At 41.8% G+C, this 24,175-nt stretch overlaps 1 protein-coding gene across 2 annotated transcripts in view; it reads left to right on the top strand.

The window, feature by feature from the left end:
- The first annotated feature begins 8,551 nt into the window (after positions 1-8,551).
- TEC (tec protein tyrosine kinase) overlaps positions 8,552-24,175 on the top strand; it is a 51,240-nt gene continuing 35,616 nt past the window's right edge. For both annotated transcript variants that reach the window (XM_030492096.1, XM_030492095.1), the window contains exon 1: positions 8,552-8,696. The gene's annotated coding sequence lies outside the window, so the exon portion shown is untranslated. The remainder of the gene's footprint in view (positions 8,697-24,175) is intronic.

Here is a 24,175-nt window from a genome sequence, read left to right as displayed (position 1 = left end):
AAGAGCTCAGCTCTCAAGGAGGCCCAGTAACTGAGGTAATAAAGCCAGTGGTAAAAGTTTTAAGACATGTACTGAAACAGATGGCAATACCAAATAATTAAAAAAAAAAAAAAAAAGTAGTGATCTTAAATGAGAAAATGAATCCACTTCTGAGGATCAATTTTCACTATGATTCTAAGCATATTAGGATGATCTCAATTGCCTACAAGGACTCAACAGTTTGTAAAAGCAATACATGAAAATGAGAGAAATAGTTACCAAAGATAGATTGTGCCAAATTAACTTGGTATTTTTCTTTGCTAAGATGCACAATGATATTAGAGAATGGAATTGCAATAAAGCAAATCCTAATAGATTTCAGAAAAGTCACTGACATGGTGTTATGTGGAAGTCAGTGTGATGATGCAGGAAAATCAGAGGGAAGAAAGCCACTGAAGAGCAACAGCAGTGACTGTACTTACAGGAGACTGCTCAGGCTATAGAGAGATGAGTTGTGTAACTGTGGATTAGGGATTGACTGCATTTATAATTTTTGTTAATGATTATGTCCAAAGAATAGAAACAATTAATGAAATACACTGGCGACAGAAAGAAGATATCTGGCATGCAGAGTAGGACGGAACTGCCATAAAGCAAGGGCTCGATTAACAGAAGTCTGATGCAACAAAGGCAAGGGACTTGGAGACTAGGAAGAATTTCTTCAGTACATGTCCATCAGCTGCTGACAAAAGATGAAGAGAAAGGCCTGTCTGGTTTAGCCAATTGTCTATCACAGGATGTCTAAAGACCATTACAGCAACACCATCATGAAAACTGAAAACACATCTAAAGATCTATATAAGTGCTGCATTTCAAGTAGGTTAGAGGGAAATATGTACACAACCATAGAAGCTGATACCTTATGCAGAGTACTTAGAACAACTCTGTCACAGTGAAACAAGATTAATACGTACTGGATGAAGTTCAGGAAAGAGGACCTTAAAATGGCCAAGGAAATACCAATACTTTCAGTATAGGCCAGAAAGTGTCTTGTTTAGCTCAACCAGATGTAGTTTCAGAGGGTAACAAGGGGAGGGAGTAACTGGGGAGGGAAAACTATGCAAGTCAAAGGATACTACCTTGAGAACAAACAAATATAAACTAGCTACCACTGAGTCTAAACTGATGATAGACTCATCACTACAAGTTCATTAGTAATAATTATTATATAATACTAATTATTATTAGTAATTGTTAATTATTGAGGGGGGTGGAGACAAACAGCTGTCTTCCATCTGGAGTTTGCTACCCTTGTTTGTGGCCTGTGCTTGTGAGTTTGCTGTGGTAACAGAGGTGGGAAGGATTTGAGTTCCTAGTCCCATGTTTTCCAGCTTCCTCCACATTCAAATTGCAGTTCTACGCAGTCTGAACATTCCCAGTACAAGTCATACATTAATGTGCAATACATTGGTGCACATGCTTAACTTTAAACACAGGATTAGTCCCACCTGGTCTTCAGATTTCAGGGGAAAACCTGAACCATGAGTAAAGAGTGATGTGTAATGGAACTTCTCACTTAAATTCAAGCAAGGCAACCCATACAAGCTTAACAGAAGGAAAAGATTTTGCTGCTGTCCTGGTTTCAACTGTAACAGTTATTTTTCGCCTTAGTAGCTGGTGCAATGCTCTGTTTCTAGCAGTGTGGCTTGTTTCCTGCTGTGAATGAAATTCTTATGTTGGTGTTCTTAATGGTGTCAGTTGATTTAAAAATTTAACTCACTATAGCGTAAATACTTCAGTGCATAAAGATAAAATATATGTACTATAACAAAAAACTGACCTCAATTTACTCCCTATTAAATCAGTGGGAATTAAAAGCTTGCAGCATCAGGATCCCTCAGGTCTGTTTGTAATTCAGGTAAGTTGCAAGCTTACAGATTCAGCATTGGCTTTGTTAATGCATGTGATAATTATGAGTGTGCCAGTATGTATAATGTGTTGCAGGTGTCCACTGACATATATACTTTTATATATATTTAATACACATATTTTAATATATATATATATTTGACTTCAATCAAAATGCTAAACTGAGGTATTATAGTCAGTAACATAGCAACAGAAATATTCTACCTCATTGCCAGGTAGAATATAAAATTTATAATCCTTTCAAACAGTGATATTCCTCTACCAAAATTGAAATAAAGGAATAATATCTGAACATGTAGATACCGTGATGGAAAATCCCTTTACTGAGAGCTTGACAATAACAAACTCAACACAACATGTACATTTTAGTAGAAGCTACCTTCTGTATGAACCCTTTTCTGTAAATATCCTTGGCCCCTTGTAGTATTGTACTTTGTACACACGCAATTTAACTGATTTTATCATTTGCCACTTGAAACAAACTTTGGAGTGTGCCAGTGAGCTGTGACCTTCTAAATGTCTTTGTGGCTTGGTGGAAAGGCTGAGTCACTCATTGTGGGGGATTGTGGAGGATGGAAACTCAAAAGAATAGATGGGACAGATTCAGCCCAGGTGTGGCTGCAGTGAGTGGTGCTCTAGAGCTAAATCTGAACCAAGATTAGGCTTCCTCCAGGGGAAGGAAGCTGCCTTGGGCTAAGGCACCTGTGCTAACAGTCTTGCCCCTATCACATCCAAGCTCCCATGTTAGGGTGTGGTAGGATGCTGGTGTGGCATCTGGTGCAGTAAGACACATTTTGCACTGCCTTTATTAACAGGTCTGAGCCTGTTCCAGTGCTACACAATTCTTTAAGAACAGAAAGCCTTACATAAAAGCTAAGCTATATTCAGACTTCAAAAGATGTGCCAAAATGACAAAAGTCAACCCTTGGTGGAAAGTACAGAGTAGAGAGAAAATTCAAAGGCTTCTTATTTTTAACCAAGAATGTAGCAGTTTGTCTCAATTTCCCAGCTCAAACAATGTGGCAGGCTGGCGAGAGTGAGATATTTTCTATGGGCTCAGTTCCTACTATTGTTTACAAGCCAAATGTGAAGCTAGATAGTAATGGGTCAGCCCACTCGTAGTCATGGCACAGGCATCTCTTACTAGTGACATGCCTGTGTATTAGAACAAAGAAACACGTGAAGGCAAGGGACTTACAGTCTTCTTCATTTCTCATAAGCATTTTGGCAAGAAAATTTTGAGAAAAACGTAAGGGTTTCTCCAGAGAATTTTATAATAATTTTTAAAAAATGCTTTTAGTGCTCATCACAATTGATTTTTTTCCCAAGAGTTAAGCATCTAAGCAGTGATAGCTAAATAGTTCTCTGAAAATACTGGATTTATGACAGAATCCAATGAAGCATAAGGGGGGTACTAGTTTGGCAAGAGTAGGATTATTGTCTGTTGTTCATATTGTGTTGTTTCTGCAGTTCAAAGTGATGAACCAAACTGTTTAAACTTGTCTTTCAATATTCAATCGTGTGTGTGTGCATGCATGCATGTGCCTATGTCTCTGTGGTTATACATGCGCATACATACACACATACATCTGTTAAGCACTATATTTGCAGACCCATGTTGGATCTGAAAAGCTATTAGAAAGCTGGTCTTCAAACAGAACAAGATCAAGCTTAGTCTTGAATTAAAGGAGATTGCAAGAAAGCAGGAATGAAGCATGAAGTAGAAATGCCCTCTTTATATCATTTGAGGCTCCCTAACTGCCCCTATACTTCAATGTTAAGATTGTTTAGGAACAGCGAAGGCGTAGAATTGCTTTCAGGAAGACCATAGCTGTGGACATGACATTGCAAAGGATGCAACATTCATCACCACTCAGCTTTGCTCACAGCAATGGAATTCGTGGGTGTTAAACTAGACCGAAAAAAAAAAAAAAGCTATATTTTAACTGGTAAATATTACTTGGAAAGGGAACATCGGTTAAATAAAACCTTCTAACATGAAGTTACTAGTTCTCTAATAACAAAACAAATACTATTTGCTGCAACTCTTTTGAAAGTATATAACATTAATGGCTGCCAATGAAGATGGGAAAAGTAGTTTTTAGGGTGGGTGCAGGATGTCGAGTTCATTGTAGAATAAATTCAGGTAGGTAATTATCACAGTGGATTTACTCTGGATTGTCATTAATGGGGTGCCAGCCTGATAAATCAAGGTCATGTGGCAAAATGCTTGGACTGAAGACTGCTATCATACTACTGATTGCTTTTCTTGGAGTAGTCTTACAAAGTCAACCAGATGCATAATATATTTCATTCTCTGGTTTGCAATTGTGTTAGGGAATCCCAAATACACTAAAGCTCCATAGGCAAAGCCACAGTCTGACCTATGTGTAAATTCAAAACAATTTTACTGGGAATGTATATACATTTTGGTGTGTTTTGGCGTGATATATATATACATGGTATATACGGTTTTGGCGTGATAACCTTCTAATAAAAGTGGTTCAGCATCTTCTTCTAACAAAATCAGCATAACATGGTTATGCTGTAGTAACACAATCATACAAACATCTTATAAATGGACGGATAATCTTGTCTCCCGAGGAAGAAAAGCTATGTTTACACTTTTGCTTTGTGTTCTAAGCCTACACAGAGTCTCGCATGAGACTTTATGTGAAAGCTAAAATTACACATTGACCACCTCCTTTTCAGTAGTATATTCTAGCTAAACAGACCACATCCTGACACATCTCCTTTCAGTGCTTTTTCTATCAATTTGGTGTAACTTCACGCTAAAGTCAGCTGTGAAATTCCAGTTTTGTTGAGCTCAGAATCTGTTCACTGTAGCATCCATGCCCATTGATTACATTTTGCCCTGACACCTGTATTTGAAGGCTAAACTTGCTTTTGGATCCTAAGAGTTGCCTCTTCAAGCAGGATTGCTGTCTGGTTAGCAGCTGCACATGTGGCTTCTAAACCACACGTGGTGCTACCACCGTGTCTGAGGCTGCCCTGTGGTGTCACCTAGCCACCATTTTTGTTTGGGGCACCTGTGGGCAGCTGCAGGGTGCAGACAGCCCACACTGCCTTCACACCACTCATAAGCTGGCAGGGCAGTAGTTTTCAGGTCTAAGGCTCCTTAGAGATAAGATGCTACTGAATGAAGTGTGGCCCTTCTAGGCTACCTCCTGTGGGTCCTCTGAGAAGTATCTAGAGGCCCAGGGATCAAAAGCTGAAAACCGTCAGAGCTAAGCTACCCAGCACCCTAGTCCACATCCTTGCCTTTTTAGATAGCTATTCTTTGTACTAGCAAGTAATTTCAATGTGCTCCCCAGTGCTACTGTGCTGACGCTGTATGTGAGGTACAATCTGCAAATAAATGAAGACTTTACATTCACTTCCAGATTATATACACACATTGCTTCCTGTCATCTTATTACATGAGCACATCAAGCCATGACTCAAACCAGGCTGCACTGTACTGAAGGTAGGGACCTGTTTTTAATAACTAACTCCCTGGGGTATAGTAAGTTACACTGGAGTGTTATACAGTAACAGAGAGAAAGCAGAAAGAATGAATTGGCAAATGTTTTTGGTTATATGTTTTTACTAAACATTGTGGTCAAGCAGGCCCATCACTTATTAATGAAGTTTTTAATTCAGCCTGATATACATGTCTTTTACCTTTTAGTTCTTAAATCACTAACTGTTTTAATGTTTCTTCTAGAGTCTTGTGAATTTTACTTGTAGTATATCAATCACCTGAATGTTCAATAATGTACCTTCCCAGTTTCTTTTTCCTATGTGGAATTAGAATTCATTGCTTTATCACTCCTGCCTAGACTGTGGATATGAAAATCCCAAATCTTGGGTGGCATAACTGTGCATTCCGAAGGAAAATCTGGCATCAACTGACAACAGTTAGCACTGAAAGGATAAAAAGTCATCATGGTGAAAATCATCTGGAATCCACAAGAAGGTTAATCCCAGCTGGATCAGTGGGGATTATCATCATGGTAGGTCATGGCCCTCCCCAGAGTCCCAGCAGAGGCAGCTGAGACCTCCCACTTGGAGAAGCTGGCTGCCTAGTCCAGAAGACCTGCCCACAGCAAGTGTGAGAAGAGAAATGAACAGAGGAAATGCTCAGTGACTGAACTCCCACAAGCCTCTGAGCAATGAAAAGGGCTGAATAGGGGAAGAGTGTTTAACAGGCACAAAAAGGAAACAGAGGAAGAGCCTTGCTGTGACCAGGGGACTGGCAGATATGCTTCCTTCTGACCAGAAAGATTGCAGAGAAGAGGCTTTTTGGACTTAAAGAACCAAGTGTCTCCAAAGACAGAACAGACATGGACCATGAGATGATGAAGCATAAATAGGTGAATAACTGCTGGAAAAGGTGGTCTATCAAAGTTGCTGTCCAACTTGTATATTTTTCTTTCTCTCTTCTATTTAACAAGAGTGAAGGCATGCAGACCATGAGAAGCCAAAATTGTGCAGCAGAAATCCAAATGCACGCTGCTGCCCTGCTCACTAAGCCATGAGAAGCTACATGGAATGATGGGCAATGCTTTTTCCCTAGGCTTTTGGAGAACTTTCCCAAAGTTTTTCCCAAAGCTTTTGAGAGCATTTGAGCCTCTCCTCAATGCATGTGCTCAACATATATCTAAGGGAGAGTTTCTCAAAGGCTGCTAAGCACATCCTCCTCTTTCACCACCCAGCCTTTGCAGAGCTCTTTTCCTTGCTCTCACCACTGCCATCCAGCCCAGTGCAGTTACAATTCTACGCAAGCACAGCTAGTCAGAGCCGAGCCTTCAGGCAGTGACCAACCCTCTTCAGTCCCTCAGAAGCATAACCCTGCCCTCAGAAGCAGTGTCACCCTGAAGTTGCTTTGATCCCACTGTCTTGCTGATGTCTTTGTCTGCCATTGGGGTAGAAGAAGGTGGGAAGGGAAGAGAGAACATTTTTAGGACTGAGAACTGGCAAGCTTAATAAGGCTTGCAAAAAAACCTTGTGATCCACACCTCCACCAAAAATGCTTTGTTGGTTGACTGATCGATATCAAGTGGTTAACTCCTGGTCAGTAGTTGTAGGAAGGGGATACCTTCAGCACAGCAATAGCCACGTGCTTTGGACCGTGGAGGTGTGCTCTGCTGTCCCTTTGCTGCTGCTGCTGCAGCAATGTAGCTGCTGCTGGTCAAGCCGCATTGCAGCATAACCACTCTCTGTGAGATGACACTTCTTTCTGGAGCTCAGAAATGGCACCTTATGGGGTAAAGCTATTTCAAGTCCTTCCTCAAACAACTGTTCAGTTTTATTGTCCTTTCCTCCTGCCACAGCAGCAGCAGAGTGGGGAAAGCTGCAGCTGCTTTTGCTTGAAAAATGGAGCAGAAGTTGCCTGCTTTGCAAAACTGACCTAATCATGGGTAATGACGGCTGTGTGGACACCTGAGTGTGTGCTACTACAAATGAGGGGATGGAGTGGAGGAAGGGTGGTGAGGGTAGGTTGGTGGGACAAGTCATCATGAAGTGGCTGCATGGAGACTGCTCATGTGTTCACAGTGGAGATGCCCTATGCAGTAGGGATGCAGCCCTGTGACTCCCAGTAGTGGGCTCAGCAGTATTGTGACAGGCATGGGAGACTTGGCAACAGTGCCAAAAGCGCAAGTTGGAGGAAATCCCCCAAGTGAAAACAAAGACTTTGTAACTCATTTCCTCCAAGCTGAACAGAAAGACATCTGTGTTGATCCAGCTATTACACACTAGTCACAACAAAACAATTTGCTTGCAAGCAGCACTGACCCTGCTTGCTTTCTCTAGACTGACATTTAGAAACATGAGAGATGTATTTCCACTGAACTTTACAAGCTCTTTTTCTCTCAAAGAGGTTTTGCAGGTTGACAGTTTCTGTAGGTAAGGTTTTGCTAAGAGAAGGAGATAAAGAACAGAGCCAGCACATCACACTACAGCTGAGCCAGACATCTCACTACAGACCCTTAAGTTCAACATGGACTCCTGATGGGTGCAAAAAGACACCTTCATTTATTCCAAATGTAGATGAGTGTCCGAGCTCTGGGGTGGCTTGATGTGACCATTACACACGGTTAAGCATGAGGAAGACACTGCAACCCTGAGGGCCACCTGGACATGAGCAGATCTGGATGGACATTATACAGGAACAGCCTCAGGTTGTCCAGCCTGCTCAGGACAAGGAGCACCAAAACCACCCCTTCCCCATACCCCTGTGAGTGCTCAGTCTTCACCGCGGTTTGGAACGAGAAACACCTGAACCAAAGCAGTGGTTACACCCAGTTTAAAGCCAGCTGGTGCCAAGCCCTGGGGTGCAGCCAGATCTTGGAAAAGAGTTTACATCCTGCTCCGAGTTGTATAATGTGCCTTTTCTTTTGCTTCACCGACGCGTTTCCCGGCAGCTCTTGCCAGGTCTGTTTGGTGTGGGTCACCCTTCTCCTTCAGCTCTTCACCTGCCCCGAGCACAGAGGGCGCCCAGAACCCTGCTGCCGCCCCGCGGCGGGACGGGACGGGGCGGGGCGGGGCGGGGCGGGGCGGAAGGGGGCGGGGGCAGGGACGGGACGGGGCGGGGAGGGAGCGGAGCGGGCTCCGCACTGCGGCCGCCCCGCTGTTTCTTCCATTGCTGCCCCGCGGGGAGCTGTGCTCGGCGGGCGGCGGGTGGAGGAAGCGGAGGTTCCGCGACCGCCGCCTCCCCGGACTGGAGCGGGGCACTGCGCTGCCTTCCTGCCTCCCCCCGCGCCGCCGGCAGCCGAGACACCCAGGTAAGGCAGAGCCGGGGCTGGTATGCAGCGGGGCCGTCCCCGCGAACGGAGCGGGAGGAGTTCATGTCACCGCGCGGCCAGCTGGGGCTGCCCCGAGCGCAGCAGCCGCGCCGGGCTCCCGCTGTGTGGCTCCCGGTGGGAGCCGGCAGGGCTGGTGGAGCGCACCCTGTAGCAGCCGCTGTCTGCAGTCTCATGGGTGCGCGACACCCCAAGAGTCGAGGCGTTCCTTCCTCGGTGTGTGACAGGCGGGTTTGTAAGCGGGAGCTATGACAAAAGGCGCATTTTAAGCCTTTGCTTAAAACTGCCGTAACTTGTGTAATACAAGGGGTTGTAGCCCAGACTGACAAATACATTTTAAAGCAAACATTTCCTTGTTGATGCGACTTTCTTCTTGAGTCTTTCCTTATATCCGTGTAGCTGCTGTGCTTTATTGAGACTGTTCCACCTTGTCTCAAGGCACAATTTGCCTTGTGTGTGAGTTTAGTCCTGGTAATAATCCCCCTGCTATCTGTTCCACAGGGTGTTTATCCTTTCTTGTTGGTGAGTACTCTCGTGTAGCTTGGTGCTGGGACATAGTGTAACTGAAGCTCATGTAGTGGGTGACTAGAGTTGCATGGTCCTTTTCCACAGGCTTCCCTTTTGCGTCCCTATAAGTTGGAACTGATAATTATTTGAGCTGTAAACTGAGCTGTTAGTGTAGGCATGGCCATGAGCTCTCTGCTTGGGATGACAGATGAGTACCTTACTGTGACACACGCTAATCTGAAATACTTAGTGGTGTTTTATGAGTCAAGTAAGTGAGTTTGTAGTTTTCATAGATGGAAAAACAGACCGTAGCAGAAATGCAGATAAAAAGGTGTCTTGCAGGTACTTGCTTCTGGAGCATTTGTTTTCATTTTAGAGTAAATGTTGTTCCCTCAGAGGGGTTTTGCACATACTCCTCTTTCCTTTCAGTGCACGAGCTGTGCTGCTTGGCTCACATCACCTGCAGAAGAGCCCCTTTAGGCATCCTGGTCTTGTTTCCTGGGTACTGCTCTTGTAGGTGGGGAGGGAGCTCCCGGGCAGGATGCTCCTGGTGGCCTTTTGATGGTTATGGTTTGTAAGGCAGGAGAGAACCTATTTGGTCTCAGAGGCTCCTCATGATGGGTCTCTCGTTTTTATTTTGTGTTTTATTTATTGAGAAATAATACATTTTTATTCTGCATTTAGTTCTCAGTGAAAGGGTGCTTTACATGTTCAGCTAAATTTCTAAATGAACATTACAAGCATTTTGAACCACATGATTTCTGCGTGAGCTTGCCTGCTGAAACCACTGAGAGTGGAGCAGTGGGGTTATATTTGGCACCTGGTTACTCCCCCTTATTTATTTAATAGGAGAATCTCATAGGTGTGAAAACCAAACCCAAAGATTTGGAATTCATGAAGTTAAAACATACTGCCAGTTAGACCTCCATCCTGAAGTAATGCTAGTTCTTAGCTGTCAGACCTGACTTTGTTAGCACTTCAAAGTTTGTAGGAGTACCACTGCCGGGTTTTGGGATGTTAACGTAGAATTTTTACCATCTCAAGTCTCTTAAAACCACTGTGAGGCAGCTAGAATTATGTGCTAAGTAAAGTTTCATTTTAATTCTTAGCTGTGGGCTGAGTATTGTGGATGTGGCATTGCAATGTATCCAGTAACCTGGCTGCCTGCCTACAATGGCTAAAAAGAGAGAAAAATAAAATAGAGCTGATAACAATATCAGCTCTGTATTGTTTCATCTTGCCCTGAAACAACATTGTATTCAGAAATGCCGTGATAGTGTGGTATCCTGTAATTAAAGTTAAAATAACTGGGGAGTGATTACTTTCACAGTAATTGCTTGGAAGCATCAAGAAAAGTCTTCCCCTCTACCAAGTGTAATTGCAGCCTGTTGTAGATTTAATTGCCTCTGTGTTGTGTCAGCTTATAAACTGGATACACAAGATAAGGTGCATAATGGTGTAAGTTTCATACAAATATTTATATCTCAAATATGCAAAACATTTTCTGTTTCTTAGACAATAGAAGTCCGTGCTTCCTGCTGTTGATGCAAAGATCATGGAAAAACTGTCTTTAGCCCCTGTTAACCATTGACCTCTAAGATGTTTTTCTACTTGTTTTGACTTTTTTCAGTAACCTGTTACCTTTTCACTGCTGAACTTGGAACTGTGCTTTAAAAAAAGGCAAGTTTGCATATGCCTAAGAATCAGTTGTAGCATTCTGCAATCACTCTTCTACAGAAATAGGATAAGAAAAATACCAGTATAAAAATCAAAAGATATGGAAAGCAGTACTCGGACAGAGTGGGGTAAAGGTTGGCTTGGAGAAGGAGGCTTGAGGTGGTGGGTCTTTTATAGTTCAAAGAACATATGTGCTTCTGAAGGACATCTGTCATATTTCTCGATTTGTGGTACGGTTATTTTTATTATTACGTAGCTGCATCTATTTGTACAGAATTACCAATACCTTGGCTAAAAAGTAACAGTAATGGTCAGTCAGTGGTTGCACCGTGGAAGTTAGAGTGATGTTGTTCATTAAATGACCTGCTAGTACCCATAGCTTCCTCTGTTACACAAAATGCGAGGGAAGGACTCCTGTTACACTGACTTCAGCCTGACAGATCTTCTCACTGCATTGGCCTAGTTTACCTGTTTTCCTGGCCAGGGCCTTATGCTAGCGCTAGGCATTAGAGATATCGCTGATAGAATGGTGCACAACTCTTCAGAAACCAGTGAAATTGCACCTGCATTTTAACAAATGGTCAGTCAGGTCTCAAGAAACATATTTTTGTTAATGGAGAGTGTTCCTTCTAAAGGCAACTCCCCAGTTTCCTCTGCTGGCCCTCAGGCAGAGGAGCATTCTGCTCTCCTGCTTCTGATTGTGTTTTCTAAGTGTATCTTCTGAAGGAAAAAGCATTAGGAAAGAAAGCAGTGTGTAGGTGAGGGAAGCCAGTGTTCCCTCATAGGACTCATAATACCCTTTGTCTGGTGTGGCAGAAGGGGAACTGGGGAGTGGAGGCTTGTGATTGACCGCTGCCCCTTGGCCATTACAGCTCCGGCAGTTTTCAGTCATCTGTCCCAGCTCAGCCACACAGACAATGATTCAGAGTCAGGGAAAATACCATGTGAGATAAAACCGTGAAAACAGATTGACTTCTTTTTACATGTGGTGAGATGTGTCTCACTGTAGGAGGTGCTTTGCAAGGAGGAGAGCAGGTTTTTATATTTCTCCTGGGAGTAGGTGTGTCCATCATGGGCAGGGTTTACCCTTCTTAGGTAAAGACCTAGGAGAAGTCTTTGGTTTTGACAATACCCAAACATTTAGGAGGAAAATGACATTGCTGAGAAGGTGCAACTTGGTTGGATGACTCTGTCCTGTATTCTGGGCAGTTCAGTAAAGCTGGTGCCTAGCTTGGTGTTGTCCAGCCTTTGTACTGTGGGCAGGAGAGATGGTTTTGCGGAGCTTGCCGCAGAGAGAAGAGTTTCTCTGGGAGAGCCTGAGGCTGGCCGATGGCTGAGGTGTGAGACCTGTTACCCATCTGCTAAGGGCAGCAACGGGATTCAGCTCTTGGTGGGAAGGAGAAGTGTTTGGCCACATTTGTAGGCACAGCCCCTTTTCTGAGGCAAAGCAACAGGCTACTGGGCTGCCCTGTTTCAGCTGTTAAGGTAAAAATCCTATGTGAAAAATCCTATGTGACATTGAACAAAAGCAGGAAAAAGGGAAAAAAAAAATAATAAATTGCAATGTGCTGAGGTATGTGGTACCTGGGCAAACACTTTCTTCGCACTCCTTTTCCTCATTCATGTTTCTCTTATCAGCAGATGTGTGAATGGGTACCGCTTTGTCACATGTAGGGTATAACTTCATGTATACTCAAGTAGGTCACAGCTGAGTTTCCTGTCAGGAGGCATTTTGTTCAGCCCTGTGCCTATTACAAGCTGGCATCTGATTAAATCATAAGAACACTTGTTCTTGCTTCCACTTGAACGTGGGGTAGAAAACCCTGGCTTTAGGTGGCACAGGGAATGGGGTTCTTCCTCCCGAACCAGAGCCCGGGCAGGACACTGGGCCATGCCCTGCAGGAAAAAACACTATCCCCTTTACATTAGACTGGGACCAGTTCCAGACCATTTATGCTTATTAAATAAAAAAAAAGACCTTCTCCCCTTTTGTGGATCTCTTGAACATGAATATCCCTTTTCTGGATGTCATTACTTTTCTGGCTCTCTTGAACTGAAAGTAACTCTGAAAGTCAGTGTGAAGCAGGCACTCCACATGAAAACTGGGGACCTAGCCGTAAAGGAGTATCTTATCTTACCTTTGCAGTCTCTTAACTTTACTCATTGTAATTTTGACCTCAATGGGACTGGATTGTGGCAGCCCAACTTCTGGTGATGGCCCTTCAGTAATATCCTTATACCTCACCATAAATAATCAGAGTGGAGTAAGATAGTATAAAGCATTAATGACTATTGCATGATGTCTCAAAGAAAGTTTAAGCTGAATGCTGTTTCTTAAGATGATAAATGCCTTGTGACACCTGACAGGTGCTCTTATTCCCTGTGTAGCTTGCAACAGTTGAAATACCTCAACATCTGAGAACTGACGTCAAGGAGAACAGAGAGAACAAGCTGCTTTGCTAGAGATTCTTACTACCTTGCAGGAGTGAGAGGAAAGGGAAAGCACAAGACCACAGCACTGCCTCAGTTGTGTTTATTTTCAGATTCAGTGAGATTTTTTTTCTCTGAATTAATACTCATATTTTGACATTTGACAAAGTCCTTTGGTATTCCTTGTTGCTTAGGCTGTGCTGTAAGTGAAGAAGAAATTCTTCAAGGTCATAGCCTGGAGTTTTAGTCCTGTATGTGGAGACTTTATTAGTAAGTGGCTGAAATGCAAGTAAAAGCTTACCAATTTAACAGAGCTCTACAAATAATTCTAGGGAATAACTTGGTGTGCTCTGCCTCAATAACTTCAGGAAAATAGGTCTCACTCTTCCAAGTGTCTTTCCAGACAGTACTCAGCAGCGTGGATTCTACTTAAGTCTTTGCTTTTTAATTTTTAATCCCTATCATAACATATATGTGGTTCAAGCACAGAGTAAAACAGAAACTGAAAGGCTTTGTTAGCTGATTAAAGAAAATAAAAGCTGCTGTAAGTACAGTCCTTCAAGTGGTATGTCAGCTAAACCTACACACAGTGTGAGAACATGAAATTGGGTCTGGTAGCATTACTTCTACAATTTTGAGTGCAGTCAAGTGGTAATTCTGTGACCAAGAGTCATGTTGTGCCATCTCGGTGAAGTGAGGACATGGTATGATGAGGAGGGCATTTTGATTTTCTTTTTTTGTGAAATTTTCCATGTAACCTATCCAACATAACAGGGTAAGAGAGTCTGGGATCAGAAGATAAGAACGCTGACCTTGCTAACGCCACCACTTTGGTATGTGTAGCCCTGAATTGCCAGATGTGGGAACAGTAGTACGAGTTCTCGAACGAAATGTAGATGGTCATTCATTTTCGGACCAGTCTCTTGTGCTTTCTTTGTAGCAGAGGGGATGTATCCTGGTGAAAATGATGCAGGGGAAACTTGACGAACAGGAACTTGCAGTATTTCCTGTCCCCCACTTGCTGCCTTGGGTTTTTCCTCATACACAGGAGGCAGTTCTGACTTGGAATGTTAGACATATTGCGCTCTCTGTATGATAGAGTTTTGGGGCTAGTCAGTCATTCAGTAGGAGAAAAAAGCAACAAAGTGGCATTATAATACTCCCTGAAAATAAAGACTTTGAGGGGCAATAGATTAGTCAACACAGGAGTTGCAGCCAGTAGTTAATAATCTGAGTCAACTTCACAGCTTTGTCTTCAGGTGAAATTCCCCTATTTTACTGAAGTATTTCTTCGTGTGTAGCTTCCACATAGTCTAACAGGTGCTTGCTTCTGTCCCTGTTTAAAACCAGTCATTAATATAAGTGTATATTTTTCTTATTAATGTACTTATTAATGAATGTGTTTAAACATGGTGCAGTTTCATAGAATAGAATCGTAAGGGTTGGAAAGGACCTTAAGATCATCTAGTTCCAACCCCCCTGCCATGGGCAGGGACACCTTGCCCTAAACCATGTGGCTCAAGGCTCTGTCCAACCTGGCCTTGAACACTGCCAGGGATGAAGCATCCACAACCTCCCTGGGCAACCCATTCCAGTGCTTCACCACCCTCACTGTAAAGAACTTCTTCCTTATATCTAATCTAAACTTCCTCTGTTTAAGTTTGAACCCATTACCCCTTGTCCTACCACTACAGTCCCTAAGGAAGAGTCCCTCCCCAGCATCCTTGTAGACCCCCTTCAGATACTGGAAGGCTGCTATGAGGTCACCACGCAGCCTTTTCTTCTCCAGGCTGAACAGCCCCAACTTCCTCAGCCTGTCTTCATATGGGAGGTGCTCCAGCCCTCTTATCATCCTCGTGGCCCTCCTCTGGACTCTCTCCAACAGCTCCATGTCCTTTTTATGTTGAGGACACCAGAACTGTACGCAGTACTCCAAGTGGGGTCTCACAAGAGCAGAGTAGAGGGGCAGGATCACCTCCTTCGACCTGCTGGTCACGCTTCTTTTGATGCAGCCCAGGATACGGTTGGCTTTCTGGGCTGCAAGTGCACACTGCCGGCTCATGTTAAGCTTTTCGTCAACCAACAGCCCCAAGTCCTTTTCTGCAGGGCTGCTCTGAATCTCTTCTCTGCCCAGCCTGTAGCAGTGCCTGGGGTTGCCCCGACCCAGGCAATATTTCTGGTATATTTGGTTTGAATTAAGCAGTTATTATAATGGAGGAAAAAAAAGGCACATTCTGTAAACTTTTAGTATATATTGCTAGCATCTTACCACACAGCATATGGTTACCTGGGTTATGTCTTTTGCATACCTAATTTTTTTAAAAGCCTAATACTGGTGTACAGATGTCGGAATTGCTCCTGGTGGAGAGTACAGGGCATGCAGGAGCCATGCTTAATCTCTTTGCTCACAAACCTGTTTAACCGTTGCCTCAGATAACCTAACTAGTCAGTGAAACATCAATATTACAGCTTTTTGCTAAGATATTCTTCATAGACCATCTGAAGAGCAACTAAAGGCTAACTAAAAAGAGGATATGATTTTATTAAGCTTATTCCCTTTGAGAGGGAGAACAGTGGGGCTGTTAGCAGCTGTTTCTATGGAGCAGACATAAACTTGGCTCATGCCTACTCCCCTTGAATGACCTAGAAGGGTGGATGCTTGATAAAAGATGAAAAGAAGGTCATGATTTTAGCAATGTGGAGAGTAGACTGTGGTCTTCAACAACTCAGGAAAACAGTAGCAGTACATCCCTGGAGCTGGTTCAGGGCCATCTCATCTGGCTCTGTTAAATTGGTGTTAATATTAAATAAGAACAATACAGCAGGCATCGCTTCTTTCTAACCTAGTGCTTATCCAGATGTAGGTTTCTCTCGCGCAAACCACATGCCTGAGAGTCCCCCAAATTCCCTGAAAGCTAACTACTTTTTTGCAAGTTTTCCCTGACCTCAGGATTGCTTACAGCTTCTCCCAACCATATGCTTGTTTTATGACCATGTGATCTTTAGCTGGGATGTAGCCAATTTGTTACAGATGGGCCTGGACTACTTTTTCCACAAGTCATCCCTTTGCACTGAGGCTAAAGGATGTGTGTATAGCTGTCATTTTGTAGATACTAAAGCACTCAGCTGGCTTTTATGTTGCAGGTGCTACAAGTTTTATCCATTTTGGGGAAGCAATATAGTTTCTGTATTGCCGTGAAGGGGGAAAAAAGAGTATCTTGAGGAGCACTGCAGAAGTGATAAAAGGATACCTGAGTTCTGATGAGACTCTTCCATCCGACTAAAGAATACTTGATTGGAATGATGGAAATAATCTTAGAAGACAGATAAGGAGCTAGAGCCTGCTATAAATTTGGGATATGGCAAGATTACTGAAAAAGTAAAGAGTTCTTTTACATTATTCATGAATAAAATGTAAGTGCAAAAAGCAGGTGACAAGTTGCTCAGTATATAGGTTGCTTCCGTAGCAATAAACAGCAGATACATAGCTGGTGTTTGCAGGGCGTCCTAAAACCAAATACTGTTTTGATTGAATTCAATTTTGAGGCACTTCTCCCAATCATAGAATGGTTTGGGTTGGAAGGGACCTTAAAGATGATCTAGTTCCAACCCCCTGACCATGGGCAGGGACACTGTCCTTTAAACCAGGTTGCTCAAATAAGCTCATCTGACTAATAGTACTGCTGGCTGGCACATTGCAAGGGTGAATTGCTACCTTTTTAAGTAGCTGGGAGATCATTACATGTGTTCTAGCAGGGCTGCTATGGACTGCATAGTCTGAGCTTTTGTAACTAAAGGTTGGGTTTTGAAGATGAATTTCAAACCCTGTGCATCCATATCACTGGATTTCCTCCAGGCATTGAGGAAATTTATAAGTGCTTCATGACCCACTGTATTTCTACATATGTAAGGCATATCAGGTCATTGAAGGGTAGCCTGAGACAGAGAGTGGTTGAAGTGAAATCATAGTTGATGCCTGCTTCTCCTTCATGTGAGATGTACCTACGGACCACTTCTACATAAGTCTTGAGAGACACGGAGAATATATTTTTAATTCATAAAGCCTTCATCAAATTTAAAACCAATCTAGTTCATAACATTCTTTGAAAACTGTATGTGAACCCAGGAATGAGTGACTCCAGATGTTCATCCTTAGGCTCATCTGTGGTTTTTTCCATGGAGTTCGGGTGAGAAAAGCTAGCAACAAGCTGGCTAGGATCACAGGCAGGTGCAGCAGAATCTGCACCGGAATGAGTAATTCCAGAGTAGTGTTTAGTGGTGCAAGTGCCAGGTAGTGCTGGTACTGCTTTACTGCCATCAGGAGCGAAGCCAGGATTTCTGTGGCTTCAGCTGTGCTGTATAGATGTACATGGCAGTCCTTCAGTGTGGAGAACAGACAGCTTCCTTAGGAGTTATTTCAGGTTTGCTTATTGCTGGCAAAATACGTTTAAGCCAGAAAAACTTTCCTTCAGCCACTGGTTGAGTTTTCTTGGTAGCTTTTAAGATGATCACACATAATGATCTAGAAGGCTGGTTGTTGCTTTTAGGTATGGAAATATTATTGTTGGTTCTAGCTCCAGAATGAATGGGCTTGGGAACCAGAGGAGAGGTGGTCCTAAGTGGTTAATAGGTGACTTATTTCTACCATTCTCCACTTTAAAAGGTATGTCAGCCCAATGGTACAAAACAAAACCATGCTCATGTTCAAGTTGGTGCAAAGTTAGGTTCATTGTATTGATATCAGTTACTTGGCATGTATGCTGACAGAACAGAAAGAGTTAACTTTTAGTTAACTTTTAATAGTTGGAGAAGAAGTAGTTGTTTAGGGGAAAAGTTCATCTAAGTGTTTAGAAAGAGAAGTAACTGAGGAAATATTAGTCATTCGCTGTGCATAAAGCAAGTCATAATTTGTATGTATTACAGTATTTTGGTTGCACAATGTCAAAAGAGTGTCTTGAATACTGAAATAAATTGACTTTATTTTTCTGTAATATGTCGTGTACTCACCTGAGATTGTATAACATTTAAAAAAACTCAAATTGTGAAGAAAGGGAATTAAACTGACTCCTTTGCTGGCATTAAGAAGAAGGGTTGCTTCAGGCACTGTTGACCTGTCTTCGTTTTTTTAAACTTTCTTCCCCATAGATTTTATTTGCTTTTCTTAGATTTTCAGGTTTGTGTACAATAGCAGTTGACATTCTACTTAATGGTGAGCTTTAAGATTCCTAAATAGAATTACGTTCAACCTCTGATTTAACAGAATGTTTTACCAACCTTCTAAATCTCCAGCTTCCTGGAGAAGTAGGAAAAGCTTTTGAGAAGCATTGCCCATTTCTTTTGCCAGTCTCCTCTTTGTCTGTTTCTTTAGTAAGTGGGTGTTACTGTTTCTCTTCCCTTCTTGTCAGCAGGGGACTTTTAGGAACAAGGCTGAGGCAGCAACTCTGCTCTACTGAATGTCTGCCCAGCACTGCAGGGCCAGGGAGGGACTGGTGGAGTAGCCTCAGTCTATGTAGAAGTGAAATAAATAGACTCTGCACTCTCTGAGCTTCTGCTCCTCCAAACCAATGCCATGATGATTTGGAGATAGTTCTTCCATTTTCCTCTCTTAACATTACTTTGAAGATACTTTCCAGAACTGTGAGGACTGTATCCTTTCGAAGGTACATACACAGGTAAGAAGGACCAATATACCACCTACCTCCTCCTAGTTCCAACCCTAATCTTCGCTTTTAGTTCATGCTTATTCTCTTCTTCTCTGTCAGCTGAGGACCAGTTATATCTGTGCAAGTAAACCAAACTAATATTCTTCACCAGAACTTTATACTGCATAAGTAAAGAAACAAATCTCTTTATGCTCTGCCTTATTGGGCCAGCTGCAGTCAAAACTCCTTGCAGCATCTTGAAGTCCAGGTGATGCCACCACACCGGGTAAGAGCTACTGTGTGTCAGGAGAAAAAAAAAGTTTACCATTTTCACCACACTTTGTGTGGTATTTAGAAATAAAAATAAACCTGAGCAACAAAGTTCAGACCCGGGAAAACCTGCTACCTCCCTTCTAAGGGTTAATATCAAATATCAGTACATAAAAATGTTAGTCAGGCTTGGATTTGGTCCTTGCATGAGCAATGTGGATTAGGCATCATGGAAATGGCAACGTGTGCCATACCAGGCAACATATATAGTTAACAACAGCATCCTTAGTCAGCTGTTTAAATTCATCACTGTGATAGCACTGCTTCCCTCATTCAAAAATTGGAAATCTACTCTCAGAAAGAAGTCTTTAAAAAGAAAGTGAAGTTGCTTTATTTATTACCTTCTCTAATTTTAATTTTTTTTTGCTTGACTCAAATGTGTGATAATTAAAATATACCTATTTTTCTCGCATGTGATTTTGGTGGCTGTTGCAGGAGGTTTTGTCAGAAGGCCCAGCTGGGGATAAATTTATCTTGTAAAAGTTTGGTCTGCCTATGTGCTAAGGTCACGCAATATGTAAAGATCTCACCTGGAAGCTGTGTGAATGCAGTTAACCTTGCTGATAGACAGGATGTTTTAGTTTGTCAGACAACATATGGCTTCTGGTGAGCCCAAACCCAGATTCTCAGTGGAAGAGGTCAGTTCTGTCTGCAGAAGATTTGAAATTGGGTTTCTTCTGTGGGAAGCACTGTTCGGTTGTGGCAGGCCACTTTGAAAGCTTTTAAAAAAACGAGGTAACTTTGGATGCTACTAGCATTATTATGGAAATAATAGCAACAATTAACTGCTGTATGTGGGTTGAAGAGAGGGTAATGCCACATTATGTATGTGGTTACAGAAGTATCTAAAATTCTCAGGCCTAAAAAGACTAGACTGGCAGAGTATTTGAGATTCTCTTGCTGTTGAAGGGTTTCTGCATGTGGTTTTGCGTACACTTTTGATTACCTTTCCCATGAATATGATGAATTACAGCTACCCTCTATATGTGCATACACGTGTAAAGACCTTTTCCCCCTGACAACATAAACCATCAGTTTTTCATGTCATATTCTTAATCTGTGTGAAAAAAGGGGGTGGATGAAGGTAGAGGTTAAACTTTATATAGATGATGGTGAAGAACAACAAGGACTTTTCACAAATGTTGAAAGAGTGACGGAAACACAGGCTTGGAGATGTTAAAGCCATACCAACATCACTTTGCAGGCACTAAATACGGTAGGGGAACAAGTTCATGTTCAGGAAGATTTGCAACATTTCAGCAGTGGGTTTTGCTTATCTTTAGTAGCAAAATGAAGATGACTTTCTAGTCCTTGATGAAATCGCAAGATGAACTCATAATACCTTGTGACTAACAAAACAAATATGGGAAGTTGGGGACAGCATACAGTGGAAGAGTTGACTATCTGCTCTGTCCCCAGTATTATTTCTTGAGACAGTGACACATTCAAAAGCTTTTTATCTTTAGAAAGGACAGGTGGCTGAGCATGCAGAAGGTCAGTAAGCTGAGAAAACGTTTGGTTTGTGCTCCTTTAACTGATGTTTCAAAGTCTTCTTTTGTGCCTTGCTTTCCTGTGTCCCAAACTAAGTTTCAGCTGTATTTTCTTCCAGCAGAGAACATTATACATGCTAGAGAGGTTTTTGATCTGAATAAACTGAAGGCAGAATAGTCAGTGCAAGTTTACAGGTAGTGCACAGCTTTTATGTGGAACAAATAAGAAACACTACAAATAGTCAGCTGTAGAGGAATGAATAAAAATACAAGAAGTTATTGAGGACAGCGAAAATTGATCAGTCCATCCTTTGTGTGGTATCCCATAGTGTTCCTAACTCAAAGTTAGCGGTAAATCATTGAAATTAAAAAATGCCCATGTCAACATGTTTTCTACATCACAGATGGTAATAATGTAATTTTTGTTTCATAAAGTGGAGGTTCCTTTCTTGAAAAAGTATTCATGAGGGAATTGAAGAAGGTGCACTATAAAGCTGTGAAAGGCTAACTAGATAACTTAGTCATTGAGTTGTACTGCTTACAGGGGGTCACAATAGAGAGCAATAGCTGAGTTTACAAATAATTTGCAGACATGCACACGTCATTCTCCTAAATCTGAACTCCTCATTGTAAGGAGAAAGAAACTCTTTTGCTGCTTTTACCATTTTTTACCAGCTGTTCTGTACACTTTGGCTCTAGTTCTATTTTGTGATGGTTGGTAAGTCGATGGTCCAGTTTGGTGTGACAAACCACCTTGATGCCAGCTGACCCCGTCAAAGAGGGACCATAATTTTTTCAGTATTGTTTACTTCATTTATCCCACCTACCAAAGGTGTTATGCCAAAAAGAGACAGATGCTTGTGTGTTGTAAAATGTAGTGAGCCTGTTTCTGAGGAATTTTGTAAAACCTGTGGTGGCTGCAATGAAATTCTCCTCCTGTGTGTGTGTATGTGAGTATCTTGCAGTTGAACAAAGGATATTTTGCAACATCACATGCTTATCTCGGAATCTTCAGTCAAAGTTGTCACCGAGTTACTCCTTAGTCTGTTTACTTTTTAACCTAAACTTCATGCAGGCAAATCTGAATTTTATTTTCAAAGGGTCTGATTATGTATCAAATTAGCCAGTTATCCTTTGGCTTACTTTCAAACAGAGACTAAGCTGTTGCAAACCTTTGGGTATAACTTTGAAATCTATTCAAAAGTAGCCCACCCAATTGCATTTCTCAGTTTAAAAAACCCAATGTAATTTTCATATGATAGGAGTAGTTTCTGAGGCTGCTGTTTAAAAAAAAAAAAAAAAAAAAAAAAAAAAAAAAGAATAGAAGGAAATCCAAGTATTTTTTTTACTCCTCCTTTTTTCTGGCATATGATACATTTCAGATGTTATTACAGTATTTTTTCCTCTCAATTATAATTTAAAATATGACAGATTATGCTAAAGCATATTTATTTGTATGTCTGTGAAATTTACCATTTGAACAGGGATTAGTAACAGTTCTCTTTTATTCAGTTGTATTTTAATTTTTGGAGTTTGGGTCTGCAACCTTAGAAGTGGGGCAAAAAGCCTTTTCTACCATATGAAACATGAGCAGATTTTGCAATCCTTGCCTGCACTGAGTAGTAATTATTCAAATAAGCCTGTGCTGGATACTCATGTAAGTAACTACTCACATGTAATTCAGTTTGTTGTTTCATGGTAAAGCAACCATGTTTTCCTTCAGCAGAAAACCAGGATAAGGAGTTCTCCTTTTATTCTTCCTTCTGCACTGTTTCTGCATTCTACCCAGAGCTGCAGTGTGCTGCCTTTTCGCTTAACCCACTACAGCTGTTTTCAGGGACACATTATGAACTTGATCAGCAAATTGCTATGAATTAGTTAAAAAAAGGAGAAAAAAAATATTCTGGAAGAGTTAGACTTGAGTCAAGTACACAGATGGTACCTTGAATTCTAAAATTGACATTTTGATTTCTTTTTTAAATTGAGTTAGTGAATATTACATAATTTGAATTAATATAATGCACTAGGTGTTATGTTTTTAATATTAAATATGCAGACTTGGAATTGCTACCAATTTGGATTGATGGGCCCAAAATCTGAAAAAGAGCAGTTGTGCAGGATGCATGATGAAACCCAAGTCAGAAACCTGAGGATGCTGATTTCTTAGAGGGACTCTGTCTTGAATGGTTGCCCATCACCTTAGCTTTAAGACTTTGCACTGAAGAACCCAGATTCTTAGGTAAATGTTACCGTGACTAAGGAGGTGTCAAGACTTGGAAGACAGAGTTCCAGCTTGATTTTGTCTTTTTCAGCCACAGACAAATGTTTTCTATTGGTGTTCATTTTATGACTGTTGCATATAAGCGTGTTTTTTCAGAATGCCTATTTTTTATTTCTTAACCACTCCATGACTACGTGTGATGTAAAAAGTGAAAATGCATTTGGATCAGAGAAGCCCTGATCAGACTGGGATGCACTTTCCCTTCTCTACTCACTAGAACTTCCACTGGGACTTCCATATATTTACTGTTCGAATGTTCATGTGCTTAATGACCGGTTTATGGTGACTAATTGTTTCAATAAACAAATACAATCCAGGAGCTGGGAGTGAGAACCAGGAGATATATGGGTAGTGTTGCAACTGCTGGAGTTACCTCATCACTTAGTGCCTCACTTTTCCCCAGTGAAAACTGGGAAAGGTGGCTTGCATAAGAAGCTTTGTTTACAAGTAAAAACTTACTTTGTACATGTTGACCAATATTGACATAGTAGGTTTATCTTAACAGTTGTTTTCGTTTGTTTTGAGGAAGGTGTGTGGTGACTTCATGCCATGCAGGGGAATTATTTGTATGATGTGCAGATGGATAGTGCAAGCTGATGCAGACTTTTTGATACTTGAAGGTGAGAATGTTTTCCCACCTTAAAGAAAGATGAGAATCTGTAACTCTTATTTTGGGATAAATCATAATTCTGTCATAATTCTGAGTACTCGGCATCTCTGCAAATTAGATCATATTTGTTACTGTGTAACTAAGCTTGGCAGGGAACCAGGCAAGTCCTCGGCAGGAGTGATGATCTGAAAAGTTTAGATGGGTGGCAGCATGAACCTCCCACCGCTATTTATAACAAGATAACAATGTGTCATGCAAACAGCCTCCTGCTCTGAGTGATTGTCTGGGAACAGTGGAATGTTCGGGGGGGGGGGAGGAAGGGAAAAGTGCGGAAAACTTCTAAAGCTGTACTGAAGAAAAAGTAGTGGTGTATGGGTTTGGTAGGAGGTGAGGGTGGCTGTTATAGGTGCTTCTCAATGAAATAATACTGCAATTTTGGGAAAGGAACTTTCAGAATAATAGGTGAAGGTTCAGTTATCCTGAGCCTTATTTAT

This window comes from Strigops habroptila, chromosome 7 (assembly GCF_004027225.2).
Source record: "Strigops habroptila isolate Jane chromosome 7, bStrHab1.2.pri, whole genome shotgun sequence".
Classification (NCBI taxonomy): Eukaryota; Metazoa; Chordata; class Aves; order Psittaciformes; family Psittacidae; genus Strigops; species Strigops habroptila.
Note: the sequence above shows the minus strand (reverse complement) of the source record. Positions and strands in the feature narration are given on the sequence as shown.